General features: G+C 35.5%; 1 long non-coding RNA gene across 2 annotated transcripts in view; it reads right to left on the bottom strand.

Annotated features, from left to right (window-relative positions):
* LOC136042945 (uncharacterized) overlaps positions 1-12,152 on the bottom strand; it is a 79,917-nt gene that overhangs the window by 55,436 nt on the left and 12,329 nt on the right. The window contains exon 4 of one of the 2 annotated variants that reach the window (XR_010621498.1): positions 4,751-4,908. This is a non-coding gene — a long non-coding RNA (uncharacterized LOC136042945). Of the gene's footprint in view, positions 1-318; positions 4,909-12,152 lie in introns of those variants that run through there. The other variant, XR_010621497.1, reaches the window with a different exon arrangement.

Genomic DNA, 12,152 nt, shown 5'->3' on the forward strand with positions numbered 1-12,152 from the left:
AAAGCCCGACTTTGGTTGAAAGCAAACAATATTGTGCATAGGAACAATAAAGCATACACACTAGAAGAGTTGAGAGACTATTGAGTCACATTAGAAAAAGAAAAGGAACAAGAGCAAACTTATGAAGCACCAGAGGAGGCAATATAGGAAAAACTTACAAATGATGCCAAATCACCCTTAGTAGAGCATTTCTCTATACAAAAACTTGACTCGTCAGAACCGAAAGACTTTATTGATAACTTCAAGAACTATAAAAACCTTGAGACTGACCAATTGTCTACTAAAATGTCAATCAAGAGTATCGAGGGAAATGCGGGGAAAGCTGTATTCCCGCCAGGCCCTCAGGGCGGGATTACCAACCCACTTGGTACGAAAGGTTCGGAACACTTGTACTTATACTGTACTTATACTGCATACACGTCTTTTACTGATCAAACACCTTAATCGACGAATATCCGGCTCGTATGCTTCCATAGTCTCTGCTAAATTCCGTTTTAGTCGCCCCCTCCTTGCCATCCTATATAACGCTACTGTTTTACCTCATATTCTGTACCTGGCACCATTTTGGAAACTATTTTCGAAGGCTGAATTGTCTAAAATCCGTGCGCTTTTCTTCCGTTTTGCTAAATACCTCCTACGTTATCCTCCCTAGTACAGAAACTCAATCCTCATTAAAAAGTATCACATAACCGACCCTCATGTTGCAGTTGAAAATGTAATCAAAAGACACAATATTAAAATAGTAGATCACGATTGGTATAATCTCCTTTTACAATAGATCTGTTTTCGTTTTATTCATTTTAGTGCTATTTTGTTTGCCCTTTTATTAGTTGAGTCTCTTTCTAGTTATGTCTCTTCTGATGTGTTCTTATATATTTTCTTATATTTATATGTTCGTGCTTCGTCTTTTTCAATTCGTATGATTGACGGGTTTTTAAATAAATAAATAAAAATAAATAAATTTCAATTGAAAAGATTACATGATTTAGGGGAGGATCAGTTTCAAGAGTAATTGTACATCAAAGCATTTTCAAATCTCTTCCCTTATGGCAAAGACCATATGCGGGACATGTCCCGCCATTTTCCAATGCGAAATGCAGACTACATCAAGAGGCGTCTTCTTAGTAGACATTGACAGTTCCACTTAGACCAAACTCTCTATTTCACAACTTTCAGCATCAAGACCTTTCTTACTTTTGTAACAGTGCTGCACACATGATTAGGACTGTTAGGTTAATCAAAGTGCAAAAGATTTTCTGGATCGACTTCGACACAGAGCTCCCGTCAAACGTGAGAAGATATCGACAATATTTTCATGCTTTGGTTGGAAAAGTCAAGTCTATGATATTACTGTTATTTATTAAAGCCTCTTGTGCGGAATGGTGTTCTCCAGAATTCATAAAACACTCAAGTGACATCAACAGTCATGTGGTTGGCGTCGATAAAATGACACCAGCTGAATTAACAGCAAGAGTCATTGTGTCTGTGGTCACACATTTTTACAAAAAATTGAGAGCCGTATTCAACGACCTATCCTGTGCAAAGTTGAATCCCGTCTTTGGTAAAATCAAGGACTACTATTGACGAACTGAATACCAAACGAGTGATGCACCACATGTGCATTACACTCTCTGGGTAGAATCCGTACGAGTCGCTAGAAAATCATCACTGGATGAAGTTACAAGGTACATTGATAGCTTTACCACATGCCATTTTCTTTATAAACTATCGAGTCCGATCCTGCACAAACTTATTGTTAATCACCAGATGCACCGCTGCAGCAAATACTGCCAAGGGAAATTCAAAAGAAATTCAGGCTTATGGATTAGTGATTACAGATTCGGCATTCCTCACTCTTCTAAGAGTTCAATTATTGGTCATATCGGCTCCAAGTTGCCAAACTATATAACAGACTGCAAGACGAAAGGTGAAAAGTTAGAAATTGGTGAGACATGGGAAGAAGTGAATAATCCGTACAAAGGTCTATTAAAGTCAGTTGTCAAATGACTTCAATTCCCTCAATTTAGATCAGAAGATAATTGTTGACAGAATTATAGGCAACCTAAAAAAAGGCAATAATGATGTTCAATTATTGGTCATATCGGCTCCAAGTTGCCAAACTATATAACACACTGCATGACAAAAGGTAAAAAGTTAGAAATTGATGAAACATGGGAAGAAGTGAATAATGCGTACAAAGGTCTGGGCAGATGGGCTACGTCACTTCTATTAAAGTCAGTTGTCAAATGACTTAAATTTACTTAATTTAGGTCAGAAGAAAATTGTTGACATAATAATAGGCAACCTAAAAAAATGCAATAATGACAAGCCCATCACACTGATAGTGTCTAGATTTGGAGGAGCTGTGAAGTCATGAATAATTAGTGTACTTAAAGGGTTCATTTGTCGGGAATTAGCGAGGGGGATTTTCCAGTTTTTGTTATGGCCCCAACTGGATTGCCACTCATAATATAAAGGGTGTTACCATTCATCGGTGTTTAAGTGTGCCAGTTGACTAGCAGAGAACTGCAAAGTATGCATCGTTATCCATCAAACGATTGCTGATAATTAAAGAGAAAAACTTGGACGAAAAAAAATTTCATTATGGATGAAATAAGCAAGGTTTCGTCTCTGATTCTGATGTATATTCATTTGTCACGGACGTGATTAAATCTAATAGTTTCCCAATGGGAAATTCCAACTTTGTTCTCTTTGGATATTTTCTTCAATTAAGGCCCGTGTCAGTAAATCCACCTTTCATTCCTCTTATTCGTCTAGAGATCCGAAATAGACTTGAATCCATGGGATCATTTAATCTATAGCAAGAATTTCAGTATGATAAGCTGACAGTCAACCTGAAGCAAAGAAAGGACAAGCACAATGCAGATAGTCTTGCAAACATAAGGCTTGGAATTTGTGAAGAAAAGCATCTCCGGTGTCTTTCAACATGAAAATTTAGATGTATGCCGAGAGCCACCTCCGAAATAACTACGAAATTATATTGTCATTTGTGTAAGGAAGGCAAAGTGCCGGTTAAACAAACAACAAATGTAGACAAATAAACAACATACTGCTAAAAGTAACGAGCTTAAAACATTTTACACTGATTGCCATTGATTTTCTTTCTTCTGTGACAGGAAATAAAAGGATTGAAGAAGAAGCACTAAATAGTGAACCGAATGTAAGAAAGTAAAAGAAGGAATTTCGTAGAATAATTAAATGTTTGTTTGTAAGGAATTCATTCGACAGAGGAAGGAAATTTTTGGATGTGTGGTATATGAGGAAAGAATGGATGGAAGTTATATTAAATGATAATCTATATGGGGCTTAAGGAGTTGGGAGAGTTATCAAGTGCATAAGGACTATTTTCTGTAGTCTAGTTGCTTATTAATTTTGAATAAAACATATTCATTCACTAGATATATTCCTTTGTCCATCTGTATCTTGAATATGCTTCTCCATTTGGGCACCAACAAATTTCAAAGGAAGAAAACCAAATTAATTTTATTCAAAGAATAGCCTCTTCACCTCAAGATATGCTGGTTCACTTTAAGATAAGCTGCTTGACTTCAAGATACGAAAAGAAGTGTCCCTTGTGCCATGGAGAAAATTATCAAAAAAAGATTCCTCCTTTTTACGCTTGTACCCCTGACCCATTTTCAAGTTTACAGTCTTTTCTTTTTCATGAAAGAAATTATTTGCCCCATATAATATGACCTAAAATTTAAATTGGTGTCCTCAAACTTTTTATTGATTGTTTTTATTAAATGACGTTGCATTCCCTTGCCTGTTTTACATATGGAAGCGTTTATAAGCCTTTTATATGTTGTTCTGGTTTTGGTTTTACTTCTGAATAAAAATTCGGCTCATCCAAGCTTGTGAATTATATCTAAAATAAATTTTATCTTAACGTTTGCATTTACTTATATCTTCTTTTTAGTTAAAGAAGAAATTTTAAACATTTGAAAATTTGAAGCGTAAGCAAAGTTACATTATTCTGCTCTAACTGATCGACTATCTATAGATGAACAAACACGTAATCAAATTTTAACATTGCCACTAATATACCAATTTAGCTTATGCCTCCTTTAAATTCCCCTTTTTATAATTCTCATTTAAACTTCTATCAGCAAAAAGAAATTTCTTCTATTATATATATAATTTTCCTGATTGAAAGACAAAGAACGAGTTCACATAAACGATTACGCTAGTAATTGCAAATTCCCAAGAACTATTATAGTAGTTGTTTTACATTTTAGTTTTAATGGGCGGCTTTTGAGACTTGCATTCGCTAGAGAGAAGGGTCTGGAAATCAAATAGCGCCAGTTAACTCAAGGATAAACGGCGAATTCACCCTTTTTCCGATATTAGGATTTAACTCAAGAATAGATTGTACAAATTTGTCCTCAGTCTGTAAGTAAGAAAAATGTTCTAAGTACAAAATTCTAAGTAAGAATTATTTGTTAAACACCCGTGACACGAAAATTGGTAGCCTCTCCCTAATCCCTAGTATAACTCCAAAAGAAAAAGACTCCTTAGAAAGAGAATAGCACAGAACGATGCTAACAACTGCAAATAATATGCTAAAAAAGAAATAGATAATTGCCAGACAACCATATTTAATTTAGTTTCAGGATTCAATCGAGTTTCCAAAAGTTTCATACCCCGGCTTCTATCCAAGAGACCCAATATTCCTCAACCGTTATCAAAGAAATAATGCAAATTTGTTTTCCGGATTAATGGCTATTACCTTGTATCCTATTTTGTCAGCCATTGGGACCACATTGGATGTCGCTGAGTCTCATCTTCTCTCTTAAATAATATCCAACTACCATTTCCAACTTCTATTGACATTGTCCTTCTTTTTTGAAGTTGTGCTTCTTCTAGAGTACGGTGAGAATTCTGCGCCTAAAAAGGTAAATAATTTATGTGAAGTAAACAGACACATTTTTCTACCGTGCTTGCCTCATAACACCGTGCTTTGGTACGGCAATCAGCAAATCAGTATCTATTTTTACAGTAATAGAAATATAGTAATATATAGCAATATAGCAATCAGTATCAGATGAAACACAATTCCAAAATGGTGAGCAGGGGAAATGGGCTGGCACGTACACAGGGGGTGGGGTCCAGCCTCTCCCCCCCCCGAAATCTTGTGAAATTTGTGTTACATGTTTTTCTGATACATCTTACAGAACAAGGAATTTGAAGGATTTGAAGGACCCGCGAAACACATTCCTGCGTACGTTCCATGGCAGGGGAATTCAATCCCACCATCCTTTCACCAAAAAACGTAGTTTCTTATTGTTTGACTATAGACCACTAAGATCGTTTCGCAACAAAAGACTCGAAACAAAACTTGAAATATATCTAAACGAGAAGACAAGCAAAAATGAAGTACTAAAAGCGAAACAAAAATAAAAATAGGCGAAATTAACCACAGTTGCTTTAAAAATGTAGAGTACGGAAAGTAAGCAAGAAGATAAAATTCAGTGTTTTATTTAGATAGTACTGAGAGGATTATCCGAACCAGCGCTTCCACTATTGCGGATTTTTCCGATATTGTCGGATTTTTGGCCCTCTTGTCGAAAAAAAAATAATTGTGTCGGGACTTTATTTTCAATAACAGATATGTATCCTATTCTGAATGGTTCCAGTTGTTTTTTGTTTTTGTTTTGTTTTTGTTTTTTTTACTAGAGAAGGATATTCAAATTAGCAAGTGTTGTGGGCCGTTCTGTTAGTGATTTTCAAAAGCCTCTTACAACTAATTTGAGAAAGGCAGAATTTTTGAAAATTCACACATGTGTGTTTGCTGCTGCTGCCAATTTGGGATTTTAGGAAAGTTAGAGTAAGACTTTTTGCCAGGATAAGATTAGAAAGGAATGATCAAATAACTTAGTTTGCAATTGTCAACAAAGTAAAGGAGAGCTAGGCTAGTATGGTTCTACTATGGTAACTCACAGTCCAAAATGTCGAAAAATCAGAAGGAATAGCCCATCAAATACAAAAAAGCAATTAGGTCTGGGCCCTTGTATGTAGAGTACAGTAGTAAAAGATTGATAAACCTGTCCTTCTTCTTGAAGTAAAAATTTCATTCTAATAAAGATTAGGCTGCAGCAGACATATCACCTAAAATTGAGGCTGTGAAGCACAAAGAACGGGTTTCTTCTACAAAAATCAGATACGGCAAAAAGTGGAAAGTAAAGTTAATCATTGGTAAAATATTTACCCTGAAAAATGAATCGAATAAAAAGTATTACATATACAAGAGCTACTCTCCATGTAGGGTTATTAGTCAGATTTTTAGCACATTTGAAATTTTTTTTTGCGAATATTCATCACAGTCACTCATTTTAAAATGGATAAATTCGAGGCTAAATAACACAATCAGTACTAGAATAGATTAAACTATAGAAAAAAAACTATGTTATTAAAGCAATAAATGGGCTTATCAGGAGAAGGAAGTACACTGTCAGGGTAAGAAGTTTTATTTTGAAAACGAGAATAGACGAAGTGATTCATTAACCACAAAAATGACTTTACAACTACCCCCCCCCCCCCCCCTAGTGTGCAAATATATACCCTGAATTGTATTTATGCAATAGATTTTCTATTATAATGTCAGAACAATGCGTGTTGTAGAGTTGTTAACAAAATATCTGACAAATTATACATTACGCTACCAAACCCTGTAAGTAATTACAGATCTCGTTAGTAATACTTTCTGGAACATTAATTTTGATCTGCATATTGTAAACATAAGTTTCACTGAGTCAAAATCTGGTTTTTCCAACGTTAACTTCTGTTTTTTACAGAACCTTTTTTCCTGATGGGAACATTCTGAATCCCACAAAGAAAAGGAGTATAGTATCCATCAGTATCTCTGAAACTTTGTGCGTAAGTGAATGGCTCTATGGACCTCACTCCCATGAGAACCTTGACCGAAAAACACAATCAGTACTAGAATGGATTAAACTATAGAAAAAAACTATGTTATTAAAGCAATAAATGGGCTTTATGGACCTATGGACCGAGATGTTTTCTTTGCAGATCTAATAATTCTCCCAATGGATTGAGATATATGAAGCTATGGTACACATTATCACAATTTAAAGACTGCAAACTCTGTTTTGAAATAAAGAGTGATTTCTGAGACTGAATTAAGCAGTTGACAGCTATGAACATAAAACCAGATGTAAAAAAACTTTGACAACTTTAAAAGATAAGAAAAAACTAGACTTATATTTGTCAAGGGTAATATGAAAGCATTGTCCAGAACGAAGAGATACACCCAAGTAAAAGGTTAAAAAATAAATTTACTAATAGAAGTGGTAAATGAAAGGGGAACCAGGTGGAGAGGAGGCTAGAAATAGAGAGAACAAGAGCTAAGAGCTCATATGGCACTTGTGACGAGGCAAGAAGTTCTAAGAGCCAAGAGCTCATATGATATGAGCTCAAAAAAAAATTTAAGAATCAATAGATTGATTTAAAAGGGGAACCAGAGGCTTAATCCCGGTCGACAAATCGACAAATAAATAGTGTGGTGTACAGGCCTTTCTCACCTGAACTAGTAAATCTCTACAAGAATTGGCTCACAGATCCTGACTGGCGTGATATTCTCTCATTGTCTGACGGTGACAAAATGGCAAGTTTATTCTGTAAGGAACTATTCGAAAAATACTGTGAAATTTTCCCACAAAAAAAAAAATATATGTGAAATCTAATGATAAACCATGGATTACTCAAGAGATTCGGAATCCGATAAAAGTGAGGAACGAATTGAATTTAACTGGATCCGTAACCAACCCAAGGAAGCTCCATGACTTAGTTCAGAACATTATCGGGGAAAAAGTAGCCAGAGTTGAAGTGAGAGATGTCAATGGTAAACCCCTGTTACCTAGTGAAATTAATAACTTTTTTGCATCTGTTTGTAAAATTCATCCGCAACTAAGAACATTACCACCGAATGATTCAGTTTCAAATATCCCTATACTAGAGATTTGTTCAGTTGCTAAAAAGTTAAAGGCACTTGATTCTCGTAAATCTAGTTATCCTAGTGAGATACCAATTAAATTGATTATTGAGTGTGCTGATCTTTTATCTACTCCTTTAACGGCAATGTTTGACCAGTGTTTTATTGATGGTGTTTTCCCATGTATTTTTAAACAGGCATATGTAACGCCAATCCCCAAATGCAAGGCACCTAAAGATATAACCGAGATGAGGCCGATTTCGAAAACTCCAGCTCTCTCAAAAGTATTTGAAAGTTTTATTTTTGATTGTTTATTTGAGGACATAAATGATAATATTGATCCCCAACAATTTGGATTTAGATCCGGGCATAGTACTGTTCATTATTTGGTTGCATTATTGGATACTATCCTTAAGCACTTAGAGAATAATGGGGCCTATGTTGAAGCATTATTTGCAGACATAGTTAAGGCTTTTGATAGTCTTGATCATAATGTAGTTGTGGAAGAAGCAAAGGCTATGGGTGCCCTTCCATTTGTTGTACGAATGCTAGCTAGTTTTCTTTTTGAAAGATCTCAGTGTGTCCAACTTCCTGATCATGAGCCATCTGAATTTGTAAATATTTTTTGTGGTTGGCCACAAGGGACTAAATTAGGCCCGCTTTCTTTTCTTATTGTTTTTAACCGTATTTTAACAACAATACGTGAGCGTTTTAAATTTGCTGATGATTTAACTGTTTTATCACTGCGACTAAGCCCTCCGACTACTGAACAGTCTGACTTGATCAAAATCTATCATGATCTAAAAGCTGAATTAGGAAAGGTAAAACTGGCGGTCAGTGAAACTAAGAGCTCTTATATGACATTTTCCTTCCTAAAGGGTAACAACCACTCTTCTCATAATTCCATACTGCCAACAAAGAAAACTGTTAAAATACTTGGGATTCTTTTGGACGATGATTTAAGATGGAATTCGCACGTTGACTATCTGACTAAAAAAGGCGCCTCGCTTTTACATTCATTTTCCAACCTAAAAAGATTTGGTACACCAACTGAGGTTTTAAAGTCTGTATACTGCAGCTATGTTAGACCTTCTCTCGAGTATGCATGCCCTGCTTGGCATCCGGGATTGACAAAAGATCAAACAGATAGACTTGAGACGATACAAAAAAGAGCTGTAAAAATTATACATGGACAAAACTACTCAACTTACGAAGATGCACTGAAACAACTCAATTTGGACTCACTTGATAGTCGTAGACACGGCTTAACATATAGATTTGGACTAAATTGTTTAAATTCCCCAGCTCATTGTCGTCTACTACCCAACTTTACGAGCCCCCCAACTGGCGGACCAGTTAAAAGACTTCGACAAATAAAAAACAATTGTCCAAAGTTACTGACTTGCTCAGCATATAGTACTGAGAGATATCGCAAATCATTTGTTCCATATTTTACCCGTCATTTTAATAATATTGACGCGACTAATATTTAATGTTTGATTAATATATTGTTTGTTTAAATTTTCCTGTGAGTGTTTTTGAAGGTATAAATTATTTTTGTCATGACATGCTAATGCTAGCTCCGGCTATTGTAGTGAATAAATACATTCTATTCTATTCTATTCTAAAATTCCGCCCAATGTCACCAGATCCGGTCGGGATTTAAAATAAGAGCTTTGATACACGATATCCTTCTAAATATCAAATTTCATTGAGATCAGATCACAAGTTCGAAAGTTAAAAGTACCTCAGGATTTCTAATTTTTCAGAATTAACCCCCCCCCCCCCAACTATCCCAAAGAGAGCGGATCCGTTCCGTTTATGTCAATCATGTATCAAGGACTTGTGCTTATTTTTCCCACCAAGTTTCATCCCGATCCCTCCACTCTAAGTGTTTTCCAAGATTTTAGGTTTCCTCTCCCAACTCCCGCCAATGTCACCAGATCCGGTCGAGATTTAAAATAAGAGCTCTGAGACACAATATCCTTCTAAATATCAAATTTCATCGAGATCCGATCACCCGTTCGTAAGTTAAAAATACCTATTTTTTTCTAATTGTTCAGAATTACCCCCCCCCCCCAACTATCCCAAAGAGAGCGAATCGTTCCGGTTATGTCAATCAAGTATCTAGGACTTGTGTTTATTTTTCCCACCAAGTTTCATCCCGATCCCTCCACTCTAAATGTTTTCCAAGATTTTAGGTTTCCCCCTCCCAAATCCCCCACCCAATGTCAGGAGATCTGGTCAGGATTTAAAATAACAGCTCTGAGAAACTATATCCTTCCAAACATCAAATTTCATTCAGATCGGATCAACCGTTCGTAAGTTAAAAATACTTCTATTTTTCTTTTCTTTTTTTCCAAATTAACGGGGCCCCCACTCCCCCAAGATGGTCAAATCGGGAAAATGACTATTTCTAATTTAATCTGGTCCGGTCCTTGATACGCCTGCCAAATTTCATCGTCCTAGCTTACCTGGAAGTGCCTAAAGTAGCAAAACCCAGACCGACAAACAGATCAACAGACCGACAGAATTTGCAATTGCTTTATGTCACTTGGTTAATACCAAGTGCCATAAAAACAGAGTGATAATGTAAGAGATAGAATAGAAGATACTGCGTTTATTTGGATCATATTTTAGCAAAATATTTATTTACCATTTTAGTATGATTTTCTATTTAGTTTAATTATCAAAAAGGAAACCGAACCATCAATTTTTTATATTCTTCTTTATCTAGGAGTCTTTCGAAAGCTCACGTGAACGATTGGCCGAAATCCCTAATTTCAAACTAACAAGTAAATCAATTAAAATATTATGTTTCTCAATCCAATAATGGAGCTCAAATCCCAACCACAAAACACAAAGAAAAGATTTAAAAGAAATAAATTAATGTCACAAATTTCCTTCACTGATTTTCGGCAGAGGGAATAGTCCGCAGAGAGGAAGGTCCCAAAGGGAATTTCCAGTGAAGCGGCGAGGGTTTTCCATCGGAATTCTTTTATGGAACGGATTCTCCGCAAAACAGTGTTTCGAAGGGTTTTTTTTACTGCAGGATTGTGGATATCCCTGTTGAAAAATCTGTTTTTATTTTAACTATTCTTTATTTCACAAATGCGTAAAATCGCCCTCGATTTCTAGATTATAATTCTTTTTTTTTTTGTCAATCGACAAGCAGCTTTTAAGTCAAAACAAAACATTTTTTTTTTTGCAAAAGCCAATTTATTTCTAGAAGTAGATATATTTCCTATCAAAAGTCCTACCTATACAAAAAGCTGCAATTTGACAGAAGTTTCATGTGAAATTTCAAGAGAAAATCTTTTCTCTTTTTTTGAAAATAGTAATGTCAACAAAACCCTACATTTTATGCGTCAAACTTATGATATACTTTGGACTTTCTTATGATTCACATGAATCATAAGAAAGTCCAAAGTATATCATAAATTTCACTTAAACTAAAACAATTATCAGCACCTGGGGCATTATCATGTTTTTATCATCTTATTAGTCACTAATTCTTCCTCACAAAATAAATCATCTTCACATTTCATTGTCGTAGCTTATCTGGAAGTGCTTAAACTAGCAAAACCGGGACAGACAGACAGGCCGACCGACAGAATTTGCGATCGCTATATGTCAATTGGTTAATACCAAGTGCCATAAAAACCAATTACAAAAAAATTACTTTAATCCCTATCCAAACCACGAATCCACCACCTTTTCAAGGAGAGAGGCGTACACCCCTTGCACCCCCCCCCCCTCCCTGCCTGGATCCATCAATGCTTCTGAGGTCCCTTACTCAAAACGTATCCAAAACTTTAATTTTGAGAGATTAAAGGCCCCGGCATGTTACATAATATAAATTCCACAGGAAAACCCTTATGAAAACGAAACAATAAAAACTTATATTTAACTTGAGAACAAAATGAGAATAGTTGAACAAACAAGCTTGCTTAACAATAGAACTTGCTCAGTTTGACAACTCAACAATTTGTTCTATAGCTTTTTTCCGATTTCTTTTAGGGAAATGCCACATACACCTTTAAGTTTTTCTGGCCAAATAGTTTCACATTTTCAAATTCTGATGCTAGCCATGGTATATACCGGTAAGAAGCTAATTTGAATAATTCTATAGAACAAATAAAAGAAGCACATGATACGTTTCCGGCTATTCTTTTAAAGA

Source organism: Artemia franciscana, unplaced genomic scaffold (genome assembly GCF_032884065.1).
Source record: "Artemia franciscana unplaced genomic scaffold, ASM3288406v1 Scaffold_253, whole genome shotgun sequence".
Classification (NCBI taxonomy): domain Eukaryota; kingdom Metazoa; phylum Arthropoda; class Branchiopoda; order Anostraca; family Artemiidae; genus Artemia; species Artemia franciscana.